The 27,094-nt window shown below is 38.2% G+C and overlaps 1 protein-coding gene across 1 annotated transcript in view; it reads right to left on the bottom strand.

The window, feature by feature from the left end:
* SEMA6D (semaphorin 6D) overlaps positions 1 to 27,094 on the bottom strand; it is a 575,274-nt gene that overhangs the window by 284,232 nt on the left and 263,948 nt on the right. The window contains exon 3 of the mRNA XM_004751320.3: positions 24,729 to 24,793. The gene's annotated coding sequence lies outside the window, so the exon portion shown is untranslated. The remainder of the gene's footprint in view (positions 1 to 24,728; positions 24,794 to 27,094) is intronic.

Genomic DNA, 27,094 nt, shown 5'->3' with positions numbered 1-27,094 from the left:
GGCAAAATGTGGATTCTTTCTTTCTTTTAAAGGCTCATCCTGAACTTTATTAACACTGTGCTCTTCCCCTCAAGGGACACAAGGTAAAGTGGTATCAGTGTTTTCACCATAAAACCCCTAGTGCCCAGGCCTCGAAAGCTATCTACAAAAATTTATGTGAATACAGAATACAGTATTCCAAATCTCATTATCTGAGTCTATTTTTAAAATTCGCTTGAAATCACTATTTCCAGAGTTTTAAAAATGGCTAAAAGAAACAAAGCCACATTTGGGTTCTTAAGTAGTTCTTCAAAACGTCTTCATATATTGCTTGGAAAGGTATAAAAATACAGAAAAGGCTGTGCAAAAAATGCACACAATTTAAGGTCCTGGCTAAAGATCAAATGTTCAGGGAGCTGGGACAAGCACGTTATGCATTTGCCTCAGAAATGTGTACTTCCCTCCCCTGTGGACCACATGTGGGAGGGAGCTTTTTAAGTATTAATTGCAGTTTTATTTTTGCTCCCTTTGCCAGGAATTGGACAGGCAATTCTATATTTCAGTACCGAGGCTCAGTGGGACTTTATGGAAGACATCTCTGGGTTTTATCCTCTATCCTAACTTAAGTCAACTTTAGATTTGTTTTTCAGTCTAATTAGGATTTTTTCTTTCTTTCATTCTGAGTAACTTCATGGAATAGTATTTAAATTGGACATTTCTAATTTGAATCTTCTTATGCTTCTGTGGCCAAAGTCACTCATGTGCTTTCTTACACTAACATGACCTGCATTTACTGCAGTCATAAACACTAATTAGAAAATCATCGTGGGGGCACCTGGGTGGCTCAGTGGGATAAAGCCTCTGCCTTCAGCTCAGGTCATGATCTCAGGGTCCTGGGATCGAGCCCCACATCGGGCTCTCTGCTCCGAGGGGAGCCTGCTTTCTCCTCTCTCTCTGCCTCCTCTTAACTCTGCCTGCTTGTGATCTCTGTCTGTCAAACAAATAAATAAAATCTTAAAAAAAGAAAGAAAAAAAGAAAGAAAGAAAGAAAATCATCATGTTCTTGAATTTCCACATCTTGTATTTCATGACAGATTCTAAAACTCTGAAGCTTAATAACCAGCACTTGTGATCAAGACCTCCCATTCTACAAAGTAATAGCTAAGTATAACAGAAAACAGCAGAACCTAAGCGCATGAGTTTATGAGTTAATTCAAGCAGTGGGTCGACTTTTTTAAACTGCTCTCTGCTCCAGGGAGGGTCAAATCACTGCTACATAAATGAGGAAAAGTTAGAGCACTGACCAAAGAAAAAATGAATTATACAGAATGAGATTTCTTTGGCAGAAATTAATAACTAAGCTCATTTGAAGTAAAATCACACATTTTATGCATTTATATATGTACACACATGTAACTATATGCACATATGTGTATGGACATATGCATGGACATATTGTGTATATACCCACATATACATACATATTATATATATACATATATATATAAAATCTCAAATGGACAGACTTAATTAGATGAACTCTAGTCCTCATTTATAAGGTATTATTGCCCTCTGCATGGCTCTCTTTTATCTTCTCTCAATTTAAAGTATAATAAGCTCACCACTCATTCAATAGTTAAAAATATGACCACTTACTTATATCTAGTGGTAAGCATCCCACCATTACTTGCCTCCCCTATGAAGTAAACTATAGCTTGATTTATGCTTATAACTTCCTTACTTTCTAAGGAATATAGTTTTGAAATCACACATATATATGCATATACTTTGAATGATGTATTGCTTAATTCTACCCATTTTTTAAGTTTTATGATGGGGTGTCATGCAGTCTTCTTGGACTTGATTTTCTTCACTCCACATTATGTTACTAAGAGAGTCATCTCTGTTGTCCATAACTCTCATTTTCTTTTCTCATTGTCATATAATATTATACTATGAAAATATATCACAATTTATCTCTCCAGACTCTGGTCAGCCTCTTGTCAAAGATATCCTGATTGCCTCTACTCTTGGTACTATTTGAGAAGAAGAAACGTTATTAGGATGAGGACATTTTGTCATTTAACTGCTGAGAAATTACTATATATGCCTCCTAATGGTGCATTTGGGCAAATGTTTCTTCTTGCATGTATGTACACATACCTGCATGCCTGTGTGTATCACTGCTAGATTATAGGGTATGTGACTTTATTATCTCAACTTTATGAAATAATGCCAAGTCATTTCCAAAGTAGTTGCTTCAGTTTACATTTATACTAGCGAATGAATAGAGACCTCACTGAACCTTATTATCTATAGCGGTTGATTTTATTGGATTTCTCAGATTTTTCTTCTCCCTGTTGAAAGGGTGTAACTGGTATTGCAAATTTGCATTTTCCACTTTCTAGTTAGATTGAGCATATCTTTATGTGTTTATGGACCAAGTGTACTTATTCTTTTCTTAAATGCATGTCGAGGTTTCTTAAATCCATTTTTAAATTGTGTCATTTGTGTTCTCCTTATTTGTGTGGTGGAGTATTTTATAAATTCTAAATACTAATCCCTTGTCAGTCGTATTTTATATAAAAATCACTTTACTAGTTGGTGGCTTGTCTTTTCAATTTTTTAACCGTCTTCTAGAGAACAGAAGGTTTTAATTTAATAAGCTCTATTTTATCAATCATTTCTTTTATGCACAGACTTTATACATTAAATAAATATTGAGCACTCATTATATGCATGGGTTATAACAGGCCCTGGGAATATAAACATGGAAACAAAAATAGTCCTTTCTCTTAAGGAACTCAAAGACTACTGAGAAAGTAAAATGGGTAAATGATTATAACATATTGTGATACCTGCTGTTAGAGGCAAGAAAAACTTACCAAAGACAATTAAGGAAGCATTATAGAAACTGATGAAATATTTAAGCTACTTCCAAACAACTGGAAGAAAGAAATTTTATCAGCATATGCCAAGGCCCAGTGACACAAAAACTCACAGTGGGAAACTTCAGGTAAAATCCAACCAACCTGGAAACTGATAAGAGTGAAAATAAGAGAAGCATTCAAGACCATAAACCCCAAGGGTCCCACATTGATAGGTGGTGTGTTGTGAAGAAATAGAAGCTTACAAATGCAGGGACTTTTTGTGTGTTTCTTTATCCATTGCTATATCCCCAGGACTTTGAACAGTTTTGATACATAGTGAACATTTTCAATAGGTATTTGTTGAACATCTCAGCGAATGAATAAAAGGATAAAGGAAGCAATGCATTTCAGTTTCCTAAGGTTGTCACAACAAAGTACCATGAACTTAGTGGCTTAAAATAACAGAAGTTTATTCTCTTGCTTCTAGAAACCAGAAGTCTAAAATCAAGGTGTTGGCAGGGCCACACTCCCTCCAAAGACTCCAGGGGAGAATCTTTCCTTCTCTCTTGAGCTTCTGATGGCTCTGAGTATTCCTTGGCTTGTCCAAGCATAAATCCAGTTTCTACCTTTAATTCTGGTCTCCTCCTCTGTGTTTTCCTCTTCTTTGAAGAACATTTATCACTGGGCTTAGGGCCCATTTGAGTAATCCAGGATGATCCCACCTTAGATAATTATATCTGCAAAGAGCTTTTTTTCCAAATAAGGTCACATTCTTAGGTACAAGGGGTTAGGACTTGGACATATATTTTGGGGGGACACAATTCAACTCACTACAGAATGTCACTTCTATACTGAAAATCTTTTAATGACTCTGCTGATTGAGTAGAATATTAACTCTTTTAAATAGCTTAAAGGACCCTAAGGATCTGACTGCGGTCTATCTCTCCATCTTCATCTCACTTCTTCTCCTACTCCATATACTATGCTCTAGTCACAACAGTCTTCTAGGATTTCTTTCAGGCCATGCTTCTCCATACTCAAGCTGTCTGCACATTAGCCCTTTTGCTGTGGCTGTCTTCCTTCCTCTCTACCTCTGTCTCCTCTTCTGGTTTCAGGCTTTCTTCTCTGATCCTCAAATTATCTTCTCTGATCCTCAAGAGTTATCCTACTACAGCCCGACATGTTTAAATACTGGAAAGCTACAATAACTAAAATGGTGTCTTCAGAAAAGGAGGAGTAGATAAATAGCCCATAGTATACACATACTATGGAATCCCATGTAGTCGTCTAAGACAAAAAAAATAAAAGGTCTGACTACACACAGACATGAAAAAAGCTCCAAGAGTGTGAAGGGACAAAAGCCAGTTGAAATCAGGTGTATCGCATGATCCTACAATAAAAAGAACATAACAGATATGTCTATATAGCTTCATGTATATATGGAAACCCTTAGAGAAACCAGAATAATATCTCTCCACTGTTGACTTAGGAGGAAGGCAGGAGGAGTAATGAGGAGAGTCTTTCATATTTCCTCTGAATATTTCTGTACTCTTTCAACCATGTGCAAAGAAAAAGTTATGTTTTACTTGTATAACAAAAATAGTAATGACAGAAACAAAAAGAAGTAAAAAAAATAGTTTGATTTATTCAAGAATGTACAAATAGACAGTAGAAAAGAACAGAAAGGTTAGTAACAGGTGCACACATATTGGAGATTTAGTATTTGGGAGAGGTAGCCTCTCAAATCAGCTACAAATGGACCAGCTCCTCGATAAATGGGACTGAGGCAAGTGCTGGCAAATAGTGGGGGCTAAAGAGCAGCAGATAATAGATTCCTGCCTCTAACCAGGTACTGAAAGTCAGATGAAAGAGAGAGAAAAATGTAAAGAGCAAAATTATGAGAAATATTGGAAGGATATACAAAATAATATATTTTATAATATTGGGGCTGAAATAACGGAAAGAAACAGCACAAACTAGATAATCATCATTAGAGAACTATACCTGAAAAATACTTGCATGTGTGCATAAAGAAAAAATGTAGAGAAGTGTTCACTGAAGCACTGCGATCTAAAATTAGAAATAACTTAAATAGCCAAAAAATAAGAGGAGGATTAAGTAAAATGTCATATGTTTCTATTATGGCTGCATTTTACCCTAAAAAATCATATGGGATGCTATCTTAGCATTCAAAACAATGAAATAGATCCACATCTAGTGACACAGAGGAGTCTTCAATATATAATGCAAGTAAAGAAAATTATAATATAACAGTATAATCCAATTTATGTTTTTAAAAAGGAAGCAATACTCCTACACACATATGCATAGATATATGTATATGTGAGTGCACATGTACATATGCATATACACATTCATAACCATGCACATGTGTATGCACAGATGTATGTATAACGTATACATGTATGTACATTAGAAATGTATGGACATGGGCTTGAAAAAACCAACACTATTTCTTACAGTAGTGACCCCTTTAGAGAGAGTCGGGTTAGAGAATGGGACATCTATAGATATTACCTAATAAGTAATCATTTCCTCCACTTTCCTTTAGGGAGCTATTCTTCCCCCTTTCTTCAGGGTTCTCGCGTTCATACCAAACACAATACACATTCTTTTGCACAGGAATTGATAAGGATGGTCATATGACTTGAATATGTCATATGACATAGAAAAGAAAGTCATATGACTTTCTTTCTTTTGGGAAAAGAAAGCATTCTCTTTTTTCTAGGACCACTACCAGTACAGGTATGATTAATCTCCAGCTGTTTGAAGCCATGTTACCAGCTGTTTGAATCCTTGCCTTCTTGGACTAGGAGGAAGTGAGAGAAGAGAGGAAAAGAAAGGAGAGGCGGGAGAGAGGCCAATCATTCGGGTCTTTGCATCCAGTTGTCTATTGACTGGTCATGCCTTGAAGTCAGTCCATCTCTGAGTCTCCTAGTTATGTGTATCATAGATTCACTTTTCTTAATTTAACTGGATATCTTTCACTTGGAACAGAGAGTCTTGACTAATCTTGGCCCTTTTGTGTTGACTGTTTGTATTTATATAGTTTGATTGTCTTTACAAAGAAAATGTATTCATGTGTTACTCTATAAAAATGTTCCACCAATTTAAGTACCTATTTGTTCATTTGTTTAATACTACTTTGTGCATTAGACTTGAGGGCAAGGCTCAGAGTAAAAACAGCATCCAAGCCTGCTATATAGTAGTTGCCCAATGAATACTTATTTTTAAAAAAATGTATTATGGAAATATCAAACTGGAAATATGGCTTTACTGTAGGAAGTTTAGGGGGATGCAGGACTAATGAAGATTATAAGCATATAAGGGACAAATTATGAAGGACTTTTTAAGCCACGCAATACTTCCACAGTCAATGGCAGTATAGATTTAGCATTAGTGCCATTGATTACATTTCTAGTCTAAATTCTTCTCCCAATAAAAATGTACAAACTTAGTTATAGAGAGTTTTCTCACATCAAGAATTCATTAAAATATAATGGCACCCTCCCATGTCTTTTGCCAGGTGGAAAAACTGGTTTCATTGGGGTGCATATGAGGCCAAGATAACAGATGTGATTCTTTGGGACGTCTGTTTTCCTCATTGTAATGCACATCCAGCTGTCTGGCAACCTACACAATGGGAATGGGTGACAGGGTGTTTCCAAGTTGGCACAGATCCACTAAAAAGAGCTCAAAACATTTTGGGTTGTTGGGGAATATCAACCTCTTCATCTTCCTTAATAGAAGATGACTGTACAAATGGGAGATCTTTTCCTACAATACCCTTTCACTGGCAGAATCAACATCAAAAGTCCAATCTTTATAAAATATATGTAACTTCTTTCATTGTTGTTCCTGCTTATGGTGCACATCTGTTTATTTTCTTGACATAAGTTGCACATTACAAATTCACTTAGTACACGGATGGAAAATATTAGCAGGGACATTGACTGCAGCTGTCTTTTCAGTCTGATATTGTTTGCAACTCTCCCTTGTATACCTTCTTTATGCTTTAACTAAAAATGAGTTCTTATGTCTTATCACTCACAACAATCCCACTTTCTCAGTAGCTATAACTATGAACTTCAGTAGACTTGGGCTTTTATTATATACTTTGGATGTTTCTCCTAACTACCTCCCTCCTACCTGGCCCTACTACCCTAATTCACTTCATGACAAAGCAGCTATTTGATCACCTTGTCCTTTCATTATCTACATAAACACAGTCCAATAATACAGGCTTGTGATGAACAGTATCTCTGGCCCTGTGGACTTCTGGACCTTTCCAGAAAACAGTATTGTCTTTCTCCTACCATAGTAGCTGTGACTGATGAAAAAACTCACAAAGTAGGGTGCATGGCAGAAAGTAATGTCACGTCTCTTGGATATATGAAATATGGCATGGACTGGACTGCCATGTGCCTGTAGCTCAGTGCTATGCTTATCTGCCACTCCCAGTTAGTTTACTTGGGTTTTCTGCTTTGTTTCTCTCCTCATGTCACAAGTTCTGGACAGCAGGAAGGCTGACCCAACTTAATAGCATCATTGTAGAAAGCTGGACATATAACATAATTGATCCTGACCAAACTCTCTTAGAGTAAAATATTGTATACTTTTCTTTGGTATAGATTTAATGATAATTAAAGGAAAGTATTTCATCTGTTTTGCAAAATATTGTATTATGTACCTGCTCCTAGTGACCTTCTATTTTTTTAAGGGTGGTGGTTATATCTCCATGTTTATTCCTTCTTCCAAGTTATTAACTACTTCTTCATGCTTGATACCCTAAGAAACATGGATGTGATCCCAAAAATGTTGGTTGGTTTCATTTGATGTGACCCATTACCTTAATGTGGACCTAGAAATACTGATATGTCTGTTTTGTAGGTCAGTGACTTGGATTTTGACAACGATCATATTCAGTTTAGTCACAGTGATACAGGTGTGGCATTTATGTCGTCTGAGACTATGGTAAATCTATGTCCTCTATATCATGAAAGCCATATCTACACAAACTCCAATTTGAAGTGTTCTCAGGATTGAATATTCATATCTTTCATATTATGTTCACATCATCTAAGATATGTTTTCCAGTGTGATATGCTATAACCATCCTCGTAGCCTTTGAAGAATAAATGGAAAAGGCTCAATAAACAACTTTTCAAATCAGAGTCGGGATTTATCTTACAGGAAATTGCATAGCATCCTCTTCGCCCATACACACCACTGTACAGTTGGAAACTGCTCTTTAAATTGACTACTCTCTTGGCAATGATAGGTTTGGACTCTATTTTTATTTATTGTTTATTGTTAGGGAATAAGGAACATAATAAAAAAAATACTCAAGATAGAAATAGTACAGGTTTTGCTTCTTTCTTGAATGCTATTATGATTTCAGAGGTTTTGGGACCTTAAACCTGATTGGATTCCATCATTCCTATGTCTGGGTACCTATGTCTTCAGGGACTCTGACAAGGGAATAAAATATTAAATTCATCAGCTAAATGGTAATAGTATTTTATATGCTTATAAAGAACTCCAACAATCGTGGAAATGAAATTAAAAAAAAAAAAAAAGGATCCTGTGTGGTCACTGCAACAGAATATTTAATCAAAACCAAAAGTATCCCTTAAACTACTCCTCTTGGTGCAAGGACTGTAATGATGTTACATAGGATGTGTCCCCAAAGTGCCACAGAAGTACCCTTCCATTGCTACTTATGGGTAGGAATTTCAATAGTGCTACATAGGAAATATCTCTTAAGGGATGTTGATGGAGCAGGGATATTTAATGATGTTACACAGGAAGTACCTCTACACCACTACTGCTGAGACAATGTCAAAGCACTACCCAGTGGGGAATGTTTTCAGCTTGGTGCCAGGCATAAGATAACTCTTACTGCCAAAAAGAGACTGAAAATACCCATCCTGCTGCCAGAGTATGCTCAGAATACTACAAAATGCAGGGGAAAAATGCCGATTGTGCCAAAAAGAATGGAAAGAGGAGGGAGCCCTCCTGCATGAGAAGAGTTCCAGGGCCAAGCAAATAGACCAAAGAAGCCATTATGAGGCTAACATGTAAAGCAAACAGCCAGAATTTTGGCGAGCTGAACAGAAATCTCTGCAAAAGTTCAATGTGAAGTGAACGTTAAGTTTTTGCAGACAGGAGGCCTGAGAACCATTAGCAAGAACGCTGACACCAGAAACCCACACCTCCATATGAAAGAAACAAGGCAAGACATTTGCAGCAAACCAAAGAACTCCAACAAACGAATAACGAGAGAGGAAGAGAGTTGAAAGTGAGTCAGCACAGATACCATTCTTTTACCATAAGAGTTGAGAGATTTTAACAAATCCTTGCTGAGAAGAGCATGAAGATGGAAATCTGAACACAAATGATATTTACGGTCATTCTTTAGTAAAGATGGCCTGATGGTAACTGAATGGTAAAATCCATATGGTTCCCACTCCAGAGAGTAGTTTTAATCCCTCAACAAATCCTTTCACCGTCTTCAAAATACCCTTAACTAAAAATCTCCTCCAGGTGTTGTTAATTGATAGATATTTCAATAGATTACATTCAACTATTGCATTTTAGACCCTAGTGTCCTGAAGGGGCAAAATCAGGCAATCCGCCATCATCATCCTTTGTAGCATAAATCTATCAAAGCAAGCAACATGAAGAATCCAATAGGCTGACTATTCCATACTGCTCAATCACTGGAAGTTATCTACACTTTTCTTTCCTTTGCCAGAAGGCAAAAAGATCATATAAGATTCAAGATGATCAATCTCTGATCTCCGAAAAAGTCTGAACACATTTCTCTGTAGCCTGCAGGGTCTATGGCTAACCAGTTTCCATGATCAGAGGTAAGAAAATTGTTAGTATTTCTCAAGTCCTATGGTGTTAACCTAGCGAATACTCTGGCAGTAGGTCAAATGGTGAAGATCTGTAAATGAATGACTTTTCATTCCCTCCATGCCCTCTGAATTCCTGATCATTCTTATGCTGTTATACCCTTTTCTGTCTTTCATGGTACTTATCTTCTAATGGACTAGGTGACTATTTATTGCATCTACTGTTGGTTGTCTCCTTTCATTGTTGGAATTTATGCCCCAGGCTTATCCACTGATGTATTCCAAACATCTGAAAAAGTATCTGGTACAGAGTAATTACTCAAAATATATTTATTTAAAGTGCTGAATGAATAAAGTTATCAACCCCAATACTATGTTTCATCCTTTCTCTAAGGCATTTCTATCTAATTAATTACAATCACATCGAGCTAAAACTAATAGGTTAATAAATGCCTCATTTTCTTATCAAACCAAGAATTCTGCCTTCACTACTCTGTTACATTCTTGTAACAACACTTTGGAGTCCCTTAGATTTCTACATTTTCAGCCATTTTCCATTCTTCATTTTTTCTCCTCCTCTATGTCTATCTATATCATCCTGTCAGCATATCCTGCATATGACTTCTACATAATGGCCCCTATTATATCATTTCCACATGTTACACCATAGTCTAAAATAGGAACAGCATTTAGCTATCATCTAGCTTACCAACTCAAATTGTTCAGTAGAGGTTTCCCAGAGGGCTATGCTGAGAAGGATTCTGGTACCATTCTGAAAGCATTCTGCTTTTGAATAGGGATACCTGTCGTAGAACAGGTAACTACAGCTTGTCATCCCTGGTCTAAGACCTCATCAGCTCTTACATTTAATGTATCAAACTCCTTTATATTGCCCAAGTTTTAGAAATTTCCTAATACCTTTAATATAAAAGTTTTAAAACAATCTTCCTTAAACATATTTTCTATTTTTCCCATGTCACTCAATAATTCATAATGGCTCCCTTTGTCATTATGTCAAGTCATATCTTTAATCTAAATTCAAGACTTATCACTTACTAAATGTCCCCCTCCCCATTCCCAGAAGTTTAATCATGTATGATCTACCTACCCAGAATCCTTGTTGTTGTCAAAGGATCTGCCTGCTTTCTTGCATGTCTTGCTTGACACTACCCAAGTCTCATTATGCCATGTTGCATGCTATGGCCTGAAATGGTTGTCTTCCTTTCGCAGATACTTCTCTAATTTCTCAGAAAAATGACGTCTTCTAGGAAGCTTTCTCTAATTAATAAGACCTGACAGGTCAAGCCTCCACTCTAACCTTCCTCAGGACTCCTATGTAACCTTACTTTGTTTCATTTTCTTTTAAACATAATTTTGTACAGAAACATAGAGCTGTATCTTTAACAGGCAGGGCTGAACTATACATAGCATGTACCTATCTATGTTCCTCCCTTGGGTTTAGCATGTAGAGGGAAGCAGTTTACACTGATTACAGACTAAACTATATCACTTTCTGCCCCTGTTCAGAGCACTACAGACATGGTCCATAATGGAACCCAGTAGATTTGTAAGTTGGAGGTGCTTGGGGTTGGCAGTGGCCTGACTTCAGGGCCAGGTGTTTGGACACTTCAGTGATCAGTTAAAATGGGCTTTTATTCATCAATCTCAAATTCTTGGAAACAGTCAAGCCTGGTTCAAGAAGAAGAACCACAAGTAATGTCCCAGTGCAAATAACTGGAGCTCAGGTGTCTAAAAAAGCTTAAGGATTTAAAACATTCGCTACTCTCTAGAATCCACCCAAACTCCTTCAAATCTGCCAAAGGTGCTTATCCTCTTCATGTACTTAAGTACAGAGCTACTTTCTAGCTGTAAATGGGGGTGGCTGTGAACTTCAAGATGACAAAGCCCAGGCTGAACATAATTTTAGAACCTGAAAACTGGAAGTGTTTTGTGGCTGCTCATCTCAAAAAGGGCTTTCTAATCTCATCTCAAGTGCCCTCATCTACTACCTCCAGGCTTATCAGGAAAGTGTCATGGATCTGAGCCCTTAAAAAAGTCTTTCAGGAAATTGAGGAAGACACAAAGAAATGGAAAAATATTCCATGCTCATGGATTGGAAGAACAAATATGATGAAAATGTCTATGCTACCTAAAGCAATTTACATGTTTAATGTAATCCCTATCAAAATCCCATCCATTTTTTTCAAAGAAATGGAACAAATAATCCTAAAATTCATATGGAACCAGAAAAGAACTCAAATAGCCAGAGGAATATTGAAAAAGAAAGCCAAAGTTGGTGGCATCACAATTCCAGACTTCAAGCTCTATTACAAAGCTGTCGTCATCAAGACAGTATGGTACTGGCACAAAAACAGACACATAGATCAATGGAACAGAATAGAGAGCCCAGAAATGGATCCTCAACTCTATGGTCAACTAATACTCTATGAAGCAGGAAAGAATGTCCAAAGGAAAAAAGACTCTTCAACAAATGGTGTTGGGAAAATTGGACAGCCACATGCAGAAAAATGAAATTGGACCATTTTCTTACACCACACACAAAAATAGACTCAAAATGGATGAAGGACCTCAATGTGAGACAGGAATCCATCAAAATCCTTGAAGAGAACACAGGCAGCAACCTCTTCAACCTCAGCTGCATTAACTTCTTCCTAGAAATATCATCAAAGGCAAGGGAACCAAGGGCAAAATGCACCATTGGGACTTCATCAAAATCAAAAGCTCTTGCACAGCAAAGGAAACAGTCAACAAAACCAAAAGCCAACTGACAGAATGGGAGAAGATTCTCACAAATAACATATCAGATAAAGGGCTGGTATCCAAAATCTATAAAGAAGTTATCGAACTGGGCTGCCTGGGTGGCTCAGTGGGTTAAAGCCTCTGCCTTTCGGCTCAGGTCATGATCCCAGGGTCCTGGGATGGAGCCCCACATTGGGCTCTTTGCTCAGCAGGGAGCCTGCTTCCTCCTCTCTCTCTGCCTGCCTCTCTGCCTACTTGTAATCTCTGTCTGTCAAATAAATAAATAAAATATTAAAAAAAAAGAAGTTATCGACCTCAACACCCAAAGAACAAATAATCCAATCATGAAATCGGCAGAAGACATGAACAGATATTTCTGCGAAGAAGACATCCAGATGGCCAACAGACACATGAAACAGTGCTCCACATCACTCGGCATCAGGGAAATACAAATCAAAACCACAATGTGATACCACCTCACAGCAGTCAGAATGGCTAAAATTAACAAGTCAGGAAATGACAGATGTTGGCAAGGATGCAGAGAAAGGGGAACCCTCCTACACTGGTGGTGGGAATGCAAACTGGTGCAGCCACTCTGGAAAACATCATGGAGTTTCCTCAAAAAGTTGAAAATAGAGCTACCCTATGACCCAGCAATTGCACTACTGGGTATTTACTCTAAAGATACAAATGTAGTGATCTGAAGGGGCACGTGCACCTGAATGTTTATAGCAGCAATAGCCAAACTATGGAAAGAGCCTAGATGTCCATCAACAGTTGAATGGATAAAGATGTGGTATATATATACAATGGAATACTATGCAGCCATCAAAATAAATGAAATCTTGCCGTTTGCAACCATATGGATGGAACTAGAGGGTATTATGCTGAGCAAAATAAGTCAATCAGAGAAAGACAATTATCATATGATCTCTCTGATATGAGGAATTTGAGAGGCAGGGTGGGGGGCTGTGGGGGGTAGGAAAGGAAAAAATGAAACAAGATGGGATCGGGAGACAAACCATAAGAGATTCTTAATCTCAGGAAACAAACTGAGGGTTGCTGGGGGTGGGGGTAGTACAGTGGCTGGGTGTTGGACACTGGGGAGGGTACATGCTATGGTGAGTGCTGTGAAATGTTTAAGCCTGATGATTCACAGACCTGTGCCCCTGGGGCAAATAATGCATTATATGTTAAATTTACAAAAAAGTCTTTCAGAATATACCAAGTACCTATAATATGGTAGCTGTAATTCTCAGAGGCTTAGGGAATTTAATACTATATAATTCCTTGGGGGGTGGATTTGAGTCTAATAGTAGAGACAGCCCTATAATTAGACAATTTCACTATGATGATACAGATTCAAGATGAAAATAAGAACAAAAGACAATGAGAAAACACAAAGGTGCACTTAACCCAGTCCTGAAGTTTTAAGAACTTTCTGCAAGAGGTGATATTCAGACTGGGTCTGTATAGTTAAGTAGGAGTTCACTAAGTGAAAAAAGATAGTTGGATTGGGGGAAATAAGTTTATTTAAGTTATTATGTTTTCATTATAAAGATGCATTGAGAAGTTGATAAAGTGCATCACCACAGACTGTTACAGTGTTGTTACGGTGTTATTACAGAAATGAGTTGGATCTATAAATAAATAAACACATATAAGTAAGAATGGTACAGGTAAGAACCTTGGGAGTTTCAGAAGTGGAAGGCAGGGAGAGAAATTAGGTAAGGATGTGCCATTAGTGTGACATGTGAGGTAGATCTTGAAATAAAGACAGAATTTCAGTGTGGAAAAACAGTTGGGATAGCATAAGCCAGGGAATAGAGATGGGACAGCTCAGCGAATATACAGGATTCATGAAAAGGGCTATGACTGAAATGCAGGGTATCTGAAGGAGAGTAGCTGGGGATCAGTTACAAACAGCAAGTTGGGCCCAGCTTGCAGGTACTTGTGACAGTCAGGATTGGACTGTGCCATGTAGATCCAGAGAGCCATTGAAGGTGTTTGATTGGGATAGTAATGGGATCAGAGTTCCACATTAGATAGGAAATATCCATCACACAGCAGTATAAGAATATAAGAATATAAGAATAACGTGTGGTGCTTAAAAGCTAGTTGGCATATATACATTTATTAGTATTAGTGGAGTTTTTGGGTGTCAGTGGTTGTCCATAGATTCCATAAAAGGTCTATGTCTATAACTGAGAGGGGGTTCCTAGTACTTAGTGGAGTATCCAGCGGATGCTGCATAGATAATTCAGAACCATCCTGTTCATCCAATGACACTCGGTTTCCGGAGCATGGCAGAACACATGGAAGATTCCTAAAATGAAAGTTTTGTTTCCTGAGAGCTTATAATTCACCTGGTAACATGCAATTAATAAACAGAAGAAATGAGTTTTAGACCATGGCCAATAGGAGCTGACAAATGTGATTCATACTTCGAAGCACACAGACTGATGAAAGGAAAGATACACTCATCATTTTTTGTTTGCCATCTACTGTAGTTAGTCCTCATCAGAGCTCTGATAAAGCCACCATCATTCTTGAAGCCTGGTTTTGGTTCTAGTTCCCTTCCTTCAACCCCCCACTACCCCAGCTTTTTGCCCTTGGCCTTCTGCTGTCCCCTTCAGACTCCATGGTTGCTTTATAAAGGTCTAATATTAGCCTGACCTTTCTGGTTAGCATCACTCTTTCTTTATGATATTTGTGGGACTTAAAGATGAACCAGACAGATAAGAACTTTAAACTCTGTTATTGCCCTTCCTTGACACTTCCAACAAGTTAATTGTCTGTTTGCCTTCCTGTAATCACTTTAATTACATGCCATTAGTGACCATTAATAAATGCAAGTGTGTTCAATTTTCAAAATCTTACTTTTTTTAAGTCTCTGTAGAACTCCACCAAAGCGTTCACATGTGGTCAAAATAGAAAGTGAGGCAACTAAGCACATTCACATTTAACCTTTGGGGCTAAAGTGAAGAATAGAGGATAATTCATGAATGGGCTAATTGTTTTTCCTTGCTTCTGACACTGGTCAGCATCCTTTCTATACTGGCTTCATATATATGCAGTGTGTTCATTTATAAGACAGCAAAAGTTAAAAGGGGTTGAGAAATAAAAGCTGCCTAATTGCTGCTATTATCTCAACTCAGGGAGAGAATTGCTGGGTGATATTATAAGGATCGAAAAACCATTGAAGATTTTATTGATGGAACACTTTTGCTCTAACTTCAAGCCCCAGAAAATGAAGGTCATAATTCCAGTTTTTATGAGCAACTGATTGGGCATTTACATAGAAAGAGCTGAACTATGAGGAGACTGAGCCAATATTCTCTCTGCTATGGTTTCCTAGATTATGTCACAATATCTACTATAAAAACAGTTTATCCCATATTGTCTTCTGGTCAGCTTTGCCAATGAAGTCAACTGAAAAATATTTTCTCAAGACAGCTTGGAGAATGAAATGTATCGAGAATGATTAGTTAGATGCCCCTGACTGTGTCACTTCACTAACAACAATAAAATCATTGGTGAAAATGTTTAAATCTGTGGCTTTTTAATATTTTCTGCATAATTCTCTTTAAAAACAACTTAAATAGACTAAACTTATTTATAATGATAGCAATATGCACTTCTCCAAATATAAAAAGATAATGTTAATCTCTAATTACCAGAATTTATGATTTGAATTTTTTTCTTGTGGTGAAAATGGGTTATGCCAGGTCTTTTGTGATCTTTCCCTGCTGTAGACTAATGACAACACTTGAGAAAGCTGGCCAGGGTTGAGCCCATGGGTTCTCTGAAGCTACAGAAAGGCAATTTAAATGTGTTACCCCATCCAGGTAAACCCAAGAAGGTGGCATCATTAGTACTCCGGTGTTCCTCATCACATACTCTGCCCAGGTTATAAGCACAGGACTGATAATATAATTTACATGTCACTTCCTGTGGAGTTCACGTGGGATAATAATTACTCATCTTTTTGAAGTAGTAAAACCCAATACTAGATTTAATTCCAGGTACAAATATATTTCCTCATATTTTAGAAATATCTAGTTTGTAATTCTAGTCAATAAATTCTGATTAAATGAAATAATATTCTAGGGAAAATAAAATTCATTCTGTATTATAAAATGTCAGTTTTCTGAGTCATCCACATTGTTCCCATATCACAAACCTTTAATCATACAATATGACCTTTTTACATGACTACTAAGTATTACCGTCTCCTCTTTCTTCAAATGCCAACATATTTTTGGATGAAGGGTAGATTTGTACATAAAAGATATCATCCGCCCAAGACCTCTCTGCAAAGTAGGAAAGTGAAGGGGTGCTAAGAAAGTGAAAGGATGTGAGTTAGGAAAAAATCTACGGAATGAAACAGGAGTTGTCTTAGGTTGGGGTGAATGGGATGAGTCCACGGACAAAAAAAAACGAAACAACTGACTGAATTAAATCAAACAGTATACTTGGAGGGTGTTATCTCATCATCTATATCCCTACTTCTCCACTCCCATTCCCACTGTTGGTTTCTAAAATAACTTGAGGTTGTTTTTTTTTTTTCACTCACTTTTGTGCCTTTTTTTTTTTTTTTTTTTTTTTTTTGAGACAGGAACGTGGGAGAAGTTGTAGATAGCGTGACAGGTAAATGGGAGAAACAGTACATAATCCTAAGTTGTTTATAAGCTCTGCCATTGACTTGTGTTGAATCGAACCTAAAAATAATGTGTATCAAATCCCCAGATTCCTAACATACATGAGTATAATAACTAAGTCCATTTCTTTTTATCAAATAAAAGCTTGTATTTTAAAGTTGTAAAGGTCATTTAAAATTCTCCTGAAATTAAACCTCCACATTAGCAAGACAAACAAAGCCCTTCCCAACCTGATCCTAAATAATTTTGCTGTTCATCCTACCAAGTCACCCATGAAATTTATGCGTCAGTTAATGACCAGTATCAACAATAGAACTAAATGAAAGAATAAATGAATAAATGAATGAAGCCTTAACTGACCAAATACAGAAAACCCTTCCCCTCCTCTTTGTCTTTGCTTAGAATGCCCTCCTATCTCCTTTGCCTAAAATATGACGACGCATCTACAAAGATCTAGAATCAATATTACCTCCCTTGTGACACAAGTCTTACCGCAGATTTTCTTTGTTCTAGGAACACTGGACGAAGTCCCACCATAGCTCTGCTATTTAGTAGCATCATTCTGAGCCACTTGGGGGAAGGGCTCACTACTGGCTTGGCAACTGTATTAGTCAGGAGAAGCTCCATTATGCAAGTCACAAACTGAGCCCAAAATTTCAGTAACTGAATATGACAGGAGCTTATTTCTTGCTCATACTTTATGTCTCATTCACAGTCAGCAGGGACTCTGCTCCACATAGCTACTCAGAGATCCAAACTGATGGAAACTCCCATCATCCTGTAGCTATGCTATCCAGAACCTGGGCCTGCTTGATTGTTATAAAATCATGCCATGGAATCATATCACGAAATCATGAAAAACCGCATATGGGCTCTTACTCCCTTAGCCCAAAAGTGATAAATTCATCACTTCCACTTACATGTTATTGACTAGTATTGGTCACAGTGCCTTGCCTAATTGCAAAGTGGCCAAGGCATACAGGCAGTATTTGCTGAGCATTTTGGTCTCTACCTTAATACGCCATTAAAATATTATTAACATGCCCATACTCCCTGAAGGAATAATCTACAGATTAAATATTATTCTTGTTGTAGACTAATAACATTGTTTTTACAGAAATAGAAGAAATAATCCTAAAGTTCATAAAGACTCAGAGTAGCCAAGTAATCTTGAGAGGAAAAGAACAAACCTGGAAGTATCACAGTACCTAATTTCAAAATATATTACAAAACTACAGTAATTAAAACAGTCTGGTACTGGCATAAAGACTAATGGGTTAAGCCGCTGCCTTCAGCTCAGGTCATGATCTCAGGGTCCTGGGATCAAGTCCCGCATCGGGCTCTCTGCTCCGCAGGGAGCCTGCTTCCTCCTCTCTCTCTCTCTGCCTGCCTCTCTGCCTACTTGTGATCTCTCCCTGTCAAATAAATAAATAAATTCTTAAAAAAAAAAAAAAGACTAATAGAACAAAATAGAGATCCACAAGTAAACCCACACATATATGCTCAACTGATTTTTGACAAGAATGCCAAGAATCCACAATGGGGAAAGAATAGGTTCTTCCACAAGGTGTATTGGAAACATTGGATATCCATACAAAAGAATGAAATCAAACCCCTATCTTATAGCATACATAAACCTCAACTCAAAAGGGATTAAAGACATAAATGCTTGACTTGAAACTATAAAAGTCCCCGGGGGAGTGGGGGGAACACAGGAGAAAAATCTTCATGACATTGGTTTTGGCAAGTATTTTTTGGATATGACACTAAAAGCACAAACAACAAAACCAAAAACAGACACATGGGACTATATCAAACTATAAAACTTCTGCACTTCAAAGGAAACAACAGAGTGAAAAGCAACCTTGGAATGGGAGAAATAATTGCAAGTCAAACATCTGACAAAGGATTAATTTTCAAAAGAAACAATTCAATATCAAAAAAAGAAAAAGTGGGACGCCTAGGTGGCTCAGTTGGTTGGACTACTGCCTTTGGCTTGGGTCATGATCCCGGAGTCCCGGAATCGAGTCTCACATCGGGCTCCCAGCTCCACAAGGAGTCTGCTTCTCTCTCTCACCTTCTCCTCACTCATGCTCTCTCTCACTGTCTCTCTCTCAAATAAATAAATAAAATATTGAAAAAAAAAAAGAAAAGAGAAAAGATAAAAAAGAAGGGAGGAAGGAAGGAAGAAGAGAAAAAATAAAAGCGTAGTCCAAATACAAAGTGAGCAAAACATTTAATAGACGTTTCTTCAAAAAAGACATACGAATGGCCAACAGACACATGAAAAAATGCTCAACATCACTCATCATCAGGGAAATGCAAATCAAAACCACAATGAGATATCACCTCATACCAATTAGAATAACTATCAACAAAAAATAAGTATTGCCAAGGCTTTGGAGAAACTTGAACACTTATATGCTGTTAGTGGGAATGTAAAATGCTTCAGCTGCTATGGAAAACAGTATGGAGGTTCCTCAAGAAATTTAAAATAGATCTACCACATGATCCAGCAATCCCATGTCTGGGTATATGCCTGAAAACATTGAAATCAGGATCTCAGAAAGTTATCTTCATTCCCATGTTCACTGCAGCATTATTTATAATAGCCAAAGTAAAGAAACAAACTAAATGCCCATTAGTGATTGGGTGGATAAAGAGAATGTGGTATATAAATACAATAGAATATTACTCAGCCCTAAGAGAGAAGGAAATCCTACCAGGTGTTAACAACATGGATGGACCTGGAAGACATTACGCTAATGTTAGCGTAATGTTAGCCAGACACACAGGACAAATAATGTATGATTTTACTTTTATGAGGTACCTAAAATAGTCTGACTTCCAGATGAAGCAAATAGAATGGCAGGTGATGGGGGAAAGGGGAAATAAGAACTCATTCAGTGGGTATAAAGTTACAAGTGTACAAGATGAGTAAGTTCTAAGAGATATGGTGTACAACATAGTACCTGTAACAATACAAGTACATTTGAAAATATACGAAGAGGGTAGGTGTCATGTTAAATATTCTTACCACAAAAGAGAAACTAAGACAAAAAATGAATGGACATAAGGAAACTTTTGAAGGTGATCAATATGCTTAAACCGTTTCCATAGAGTAGTGGTTATCACGTTCGCCTAACAATATGCTTAAACCTTGATTATGATGATGGTATCATGGGTGTATGGACATGTTTAAACTTACCAAATTGTATATATTAAACATGTACAATTGTTGTCTATCAATTATATTTCAATAAAGTTGTAAAGAAATACTCTATTAAGTACTGGGAAAAGAGAAATGATTAAGACTTAGTGCCTTCTTGCATAGAGCAAGCTGGATAGATACTGAGTAGTTTTAATAAAGCCTGTGTCTATTAGAGTCATGTTGCATAAATGAGCATTTCATTGAGGTCATACCAGTCTCTCCAAGAAGAATAATATCTTAAGATGATTTCTGGAGTCATGTTTCACATTTGCTGCAAAAAAATACATTCATAAATTTAAGTGTTAATGTCATATACCCTTTGATATATGCAATGAGGTTTGGGATGCTTAAAAATAAGTGTTTGTAGTTTATGTTTATGGTAATTTCATGGGAACACAGAAAGGATCCTAATGTATTAAGCAAACATTCCACAACTAATTAGGCCATTTACTCCTCAATCCACTTCTCCTCTGAACTGAAAGGACAGAGGCTTCTGGCTAAGAGATTCTGACCCCAGGGGCGACAGGGAGGGTCTGTCTTCCTCAAGGCTCAGTTGTAAGCCTGTCTTAGGCAGCGCTCAAACTTCTTCCGGAGCTCAGTTCACTCCATAAGCCCACAAACAAGGCGACAAGCTGACAGGAACTAAGCCAGGATTCTTGGCCTTCTATTCTGTTTCATGAGCCAAAGGGAAACGAGGCCACCTTCCGAGGTCCAGCCAGCTAGGAATTAAGCCTCCTCCTCCCCTCTTCCTTCACCCTTGCCAGACAGCCTGTGGACAGCCTTCTCAGGCTTCCGGGACTCCTGGCCAGCTGGGAAAGGAACGGCCTTTCCAGACCCTGTGAGCTCGCCAATAAGCCCTTTTTTCCCCCCACTCGAGAGCCAGAATTGGGAGATTACAAAGCCACTGTCACAAAATGGTCACTAATAGAGGTTTTAAGGGACCAAGAGGAAGAAAGAGTTTCTGGGTCAAAGAAAAAGAAAGAAACTGGAGAGTTTCTAGCAGTATTAGTCATGGTTTTCCATAGTTTGCTGATAATCAGAGAAAACCTTTTCCTTCCAAGGGACCCCAGGCAGGCTGGAAGACGTGTCTCTGAAATCTGTTCAGAGTCGTATTACATTAGTTTTATTTTATGAGCAGCTTTCTTTTTGAGCATTAATCCCTATTCTCTAATGCATGAAAAATTTAAGTTGATACTTTATGAAGAGGTGTAAACATTGGTACCAACTGATCCCTGTTTCATATGCAGACTTCCTGGGGACCTGGTGGGAAAGCAGCTAGAGATAGTCACTGGTTCAGACTGTGTTAATGTGCATCAGGGGACTCAGGCATGATTGTTTCATTTGACTTGTGATTAGATCTTTCCCAAGGCTGGCCTTGGTGAGTCTTGGCCCAGGAACCTCTCTGGCCCAGCAACAGACCTCTCTCAGGATCCACTGGGCTCTGTAAATTCCAAATCTTCTCCAGGGCCAGGTTTGGACTGGAACCAAAGCTGCCTCTACAGTGGCCAAGGGGAAATGGCAAGGGAGGAACAGGAACTGCAAAGTCGTGTGGCTCAAGTGAGACCACCATAACTTTCCATGAAGGACTGAATGTCTTTCAGTCCTTCCATAACTTTCCATGAAGGACAGAATGTCCCTCCACTCACCACTGTCCATATTCCCAAGCCACCAACAATATTAGCAAACTATTTTTTATCTCAGGCTGACCCTGGGAAACCTGCTTCTTCCTCTCCCACTCCCCATGCCTGTGTTCCCTCTCTCATTGTGTCTCTGTCAAACAAATAAATAAAATCTTTAAAAAACAAAAACAACAACAAAAAAACTTTAAGATCCAGTCTTCGCCTATCAGTCCTTTTTATACATGTCTCATTTAATCTTTTGTACAACTTTATTATATCAATGCTATTCATAGTTTTTAGAAGAGGCTGCTGAAACTGAGGAGAAATCAAGTAACAATATCAGTGTCACACAGATTATTAAAGATGGACTCCACTTGTCTTCGGCCACAAAGCTCCATTTCTTCCACCATCCACATTCTTCTGGTACAGTCCTAGGGCCATTTCAGAGGAAGAGGGATAGCATAGTTGGAAAACAGGCCTCTTCTATCATCCTCACTATCTCTTCCATGTTTACTTTAACTGTTTTACACATTGGGTTTTCATAAAAGATTTTCCTTGAAGGTAAGAAAAATTGGGACACAGAATACTGTACCATTTGTCCTCCTATTTCAGACTTCCCATTTAGGAAAATAGAGGAGCTAAGACAGTGATATTTGACTGATGCAGTATCTTCTAAGGATATAGTTCCTGAGTGATCCTGTGACACAATAATTGGTTATCATGTTAACCTACTAGACAATCAGAGATGATATTCTAAACTCCCTTGTGGCCCCAATTTTTTCTCATAGACCAAAATATTAATTAAGGTAAATTAGTACAAATGCATTTCAGACTCTTTTAATATCTTTTACATTTGGGAGAAAATATCAAATTTCCTCTGTTCTTGCCAATTTGGAAAGGATAGGCTATGGACAAGTAGGACAAGTGACCCTCCCATCTGAATACTGCCTCTAGTTAAACTAAAAGAGTATAGGTAATACATGACATCTCCTGGGCTATTAATTTTGAAAATGCCTTCTGTCATTAACATTTCCTGATTTCTCTGCATAATAGTAAATACCAAATGCGTAGCATGCTAGAACCGTCCCCCTCCTATCTATTCCAGTTGTACTTTGACACCTTTAAGGATGGAAGACACGATGTCAAGGTATGTGGCCTCAAAACTTAGCTGTTGCAAGTGGTTCTTGATCAGTTACAACTGCCTTCTGGCTTCTCCTTGATCTCACTTAGCCTTGCTTTCTAATGATAAAGTATGTATGTCTCTTCTCTCCTCTCGTTCTCCACCTTCTCTCTCTCCCTTTCTCTCAATGTATGTAGTATGCAGGGGTGGTGTGTGTGTGTGAGAGAGAGAGAAAGAGAGAGGCAGACCTCTGATCAACTGAAGTTAGTATATTATAGGAATGATCTCCCTTTCTCCTGATTTATCACTCTCAGATGTGTCTATCAGGGACTTTTCTTAACAGCTATGTCCCTTCTTCAGAAAGACACTTCCATAATAAATACAAAGGAAACAATCAAAGCAGCTTACTTTGGTTGGCTAGCTCTTCCCATTAGGCCCACTCCTCAATCTGGCTCAAAAATCAGGTCTAAATTTTCAGTCTGCCAGGCTGCTCTCTACTGCCATCCCATGGTGAGCCACACTTTTTCCTTGAACTAACCTCTCGGTACAGATCCTCCTAGACAAAGTAGACAAATTGTGAAAGGTCCTCTCCAACAGAAGAGCAGTCTTTACAACAGATTGCTTAGACATAAGCTGAAAATAACTAAGGAATTACTGAGTGAGTTATAGTTTTACCAAGGAGTATATCAGCACCTGATTTGAGAAATGAGAAAATGTGATGTAGGAAAAGGGGAATCCTGGGGAAGCATCAAACTGAAAAATACTAGAAACTTGGATACACATTTATAGGAACCAAGAGACTTAAAATTGCACCAAGAGTCAGTAATGACTTCAACACAATCACTAGGATAGCCTGCTTATGTCTCACAGTGTCTATGCAGAAGTTCACGATGACCATAGTATTCATCCAGTCACCCCATACCTCTGTCACTGTTCAGACAGAACTCCTTACTGCTCTGACCCTGTTCCCTCAAATATTCATGAGGCAAAATAGTCACATGTCCCAGTCATTTAACAGACTCTCTTTCATACTTGTTTTATTTTTTTCCTATCACTTGGTCAAAATCAGTAGTATTTTGCTCTATACACATCATATATCTCTCCTTGCTCTAGCAACTGGCTGCCAGACATGGTCATTACAGTATATATATTTAGTTACTGAAAGCACAACTTTACATTGATTAAAATTTTGAAATAACTCCATAAAGCATTTTCGGTATACGGCATACAGCAAACTGACCCAGACTTCCTTAGGATTCCAAACTGTTATTCAAACGGTATGCTTAAAGCAGTGCTTCTACTATTTGTCTTTATTCTCCTTCTATTGTGTTTTTTCTAAACTGGCAAAGAGGGTTTAAAAATCATAATAAAACTTGAATTTTGATCTATATCAACTCAAGACACCAATCTGAAACGCTAACCCAACCTGACTACTCAGTTGAGCGTGTCTAGAGCCAGTATGAGGCAAACGTCCAGACAAAATGACAAAGAATATATTTCCCTAAGAAATATTTCCCTAAGAAGAATATTTCTTCCCTAAGAAGAATGAGCATCCAAATTCAAGCTTAATCAAATCACAGTATCATTCCATGTGGAAGACACAGAATTACAGAAGACCATGCCTTACTGTTGGGAGTCTGGGTCTTCCTTAAGATTCCGGGCTGTCAGTCTGTGGCGAAGTGATCCAGGACTCTGCATTCAACAGTAAATAGAAAAGAAAATGAACAAAAAGATATCAGGATGGCGACAAATGCGGCAAAAGTGCACTGCTTACAGATTACTAAGGAAATAGAAAACAAACTGGAATTAGGTTCATAATCCCTCTTTAAGCACTACTAGACTTCCCCCCCCCCCACCAAAAATATTTCTCCACAAAGAGCCAGTATGTAAGCCAGTAGTTTCATACAGGGTCTTAGAAACTATGCTATGTGGTTACTGAAGGTAATAAGACCATGTTAGGAGGACCAGGATAAGGACTCTCCTTGAGGTTCAGAAAATAAGAGGGTGTGCTGCTGTAGATAATTTTAGAAAAACAATAATACATCCAACTAAAAGTTGATTTATTTTTTATCATTGCCATGCATTGACAATTCTCAACCAAGACAGTAATAAAATATTTCCCACCAGGCAGATAGCTCCCCTGCCTCCTACCTGGCACACCACAGATTTTAGAAAAATTGGGCTCTTTACCTAAACTAACAAATTATGGTGATAAGGAATTTGGCAACGGCAAACTTTCTGAACCCAGAGACCTCAAGAGTTCAAGCAAGGGTGGACAGAAAGGAAAATCTAGGAAAGCTATCATATCCTAAAGAAAATTCTTTTTTTTTTTAATATTTTATTTATTTGACAGAGAGAAATCACAAGTAGGCAGAGAGGCAGGCAGAGAGAGAGGAGGAAGCAGGCTCCCTGCTGAGCAGAGAGCCCGATGCGGGGCTCGATCCCAGGACGCTGGGATCATGACCCAAGCTGAAGGCAGAGGCTTTAACCCACTGAGCCACCCAGGCGCCCCCTCCCAAAGAAAATTCTAAAGCAACCCAGACAGAGTAGCAGAAGGGGTTTATTTGGGAATCATCCTACATGGCTTTCCAGTGTGTTGGTGAAGGTAAATGGATAGAGCCCAGGAACAGGACTACTTCCTCTGGCCGGAGTGTCTACCAGCTATTGGACAATGTTTTTTTTTTAAGGCTTTTAATAAAATTTTTTATTTTTTATAAACATATATTTTTATCCCCAGGGGTACAGGTCTGTGAATCACCAGGTTTACACACTTCACAGCACTCACCAAAGCACATACCCTCCCCAATGTCCATAATACCACCCCCTTCTCCCAAACCCCCTCCCCCCAGCAACCCTCAGTTTGTTTTGTGAGATTAAGAGTCACTTATGGTTTGTTTCCCTCCCAATCCCATCTTGTTTCATTTATTCTTCTCGTACCCACTTAAGCCCCCATGTTGCATCACCACTTCCTCATATCAGGGAGATCATATGATAGTTGTCTTTCTCTGCTTGACTTATTTCGCTAAGCATGATACGCTCTAGTTCCATCCATGTTGTCGCAAATGGCAAGATTTCATTTCTTTTGATGGCTGCATAGTATTCCATTGTGTATATATACCACATCTTCTTGATCCATTCATCTGTTGATGGACATCTAGGTTCTTTCCATAGTTTGGCTATTGTGGACATTGCTGCTATAAACATTCGGGTGCATGTGCCCCTTTGGATCACTACGTTTGTATCTTTAGGGTAAATACCCAATAGTGCAATTGCTGGGTCATAGGGCAGTTCTATTTTCAACATTTTGAGGAACCTCCATGCTGTTTTCCAAAGAGGTTGCACCAGCTTGCATTCCCACCAACAGTGTAGGAGGGTTCCCCTTTCTCCGCATCCTCGCCAGCATCTGTCATTTCATGAATTGTTGATTTTAGCCATTCTGACTGGTGTGAGGTGATATCTCATTGTGGTTTTGATTTGTATTTCCCTGATGCCGAGTGATATGGAGCACTTTTTCATGTGTCTGTTGGCCATCTGGATGTCTTCTTTGCAGAAATGTCTGTTCATGTCCTCTGCCCATTTCTTGATTGGATTATTTGTTCTTTGGGTGTTGAGTTTGCTAAGTTCTTTATAGATTCTGGACACTAGTCCTTTATCTGATATGTCGTTTGCAAATATCTTCTCCCATTCTGTCAGTTGTCTTTTGATTTTGTTAACTGTTTCCTTTGCTGTGCAAAAGCTGCTATGGGACAATTTTTAACCATGCCATTCAAACCTTGGATACTGGATAATGGTAACTGTTCTGTGCTTTCTCTGGTATCATTGCTATAGACGATAACCAAGAAAGCATTACTTTAATACCTGCCTAGCCTATCAACAGCAAATAATACAAAATTATGGGTTTGGATCAGTAGGTGGTCTTACAGAAAGTCTTGAGGTAGCTTGATACCTTCCTCTTGCTCTGGACTTGCTCCCCATAATCCAGCTCATTTCATA

Source organism: Mustela putorius, unplaced genomic scaffold, assembly GCF_011764305.1.
Source record: "Mustela putorius furo isolate JIRA1106 unplaced genomic scaffold, ASM1176430v1.1 tig00003898_pilon_pilon_pilon, whole genome shotgun sequence".
In the NCBI taxonomy this organism is placed as follows: Eukaryota; Metazoa; Chordata; class Mammalia; order Carnivora; family Mustelidae; genus Mustela; species Mustela putorius.
This window is presented reverse-complemented; position numbering and strand designations above follow the sequence as displayed.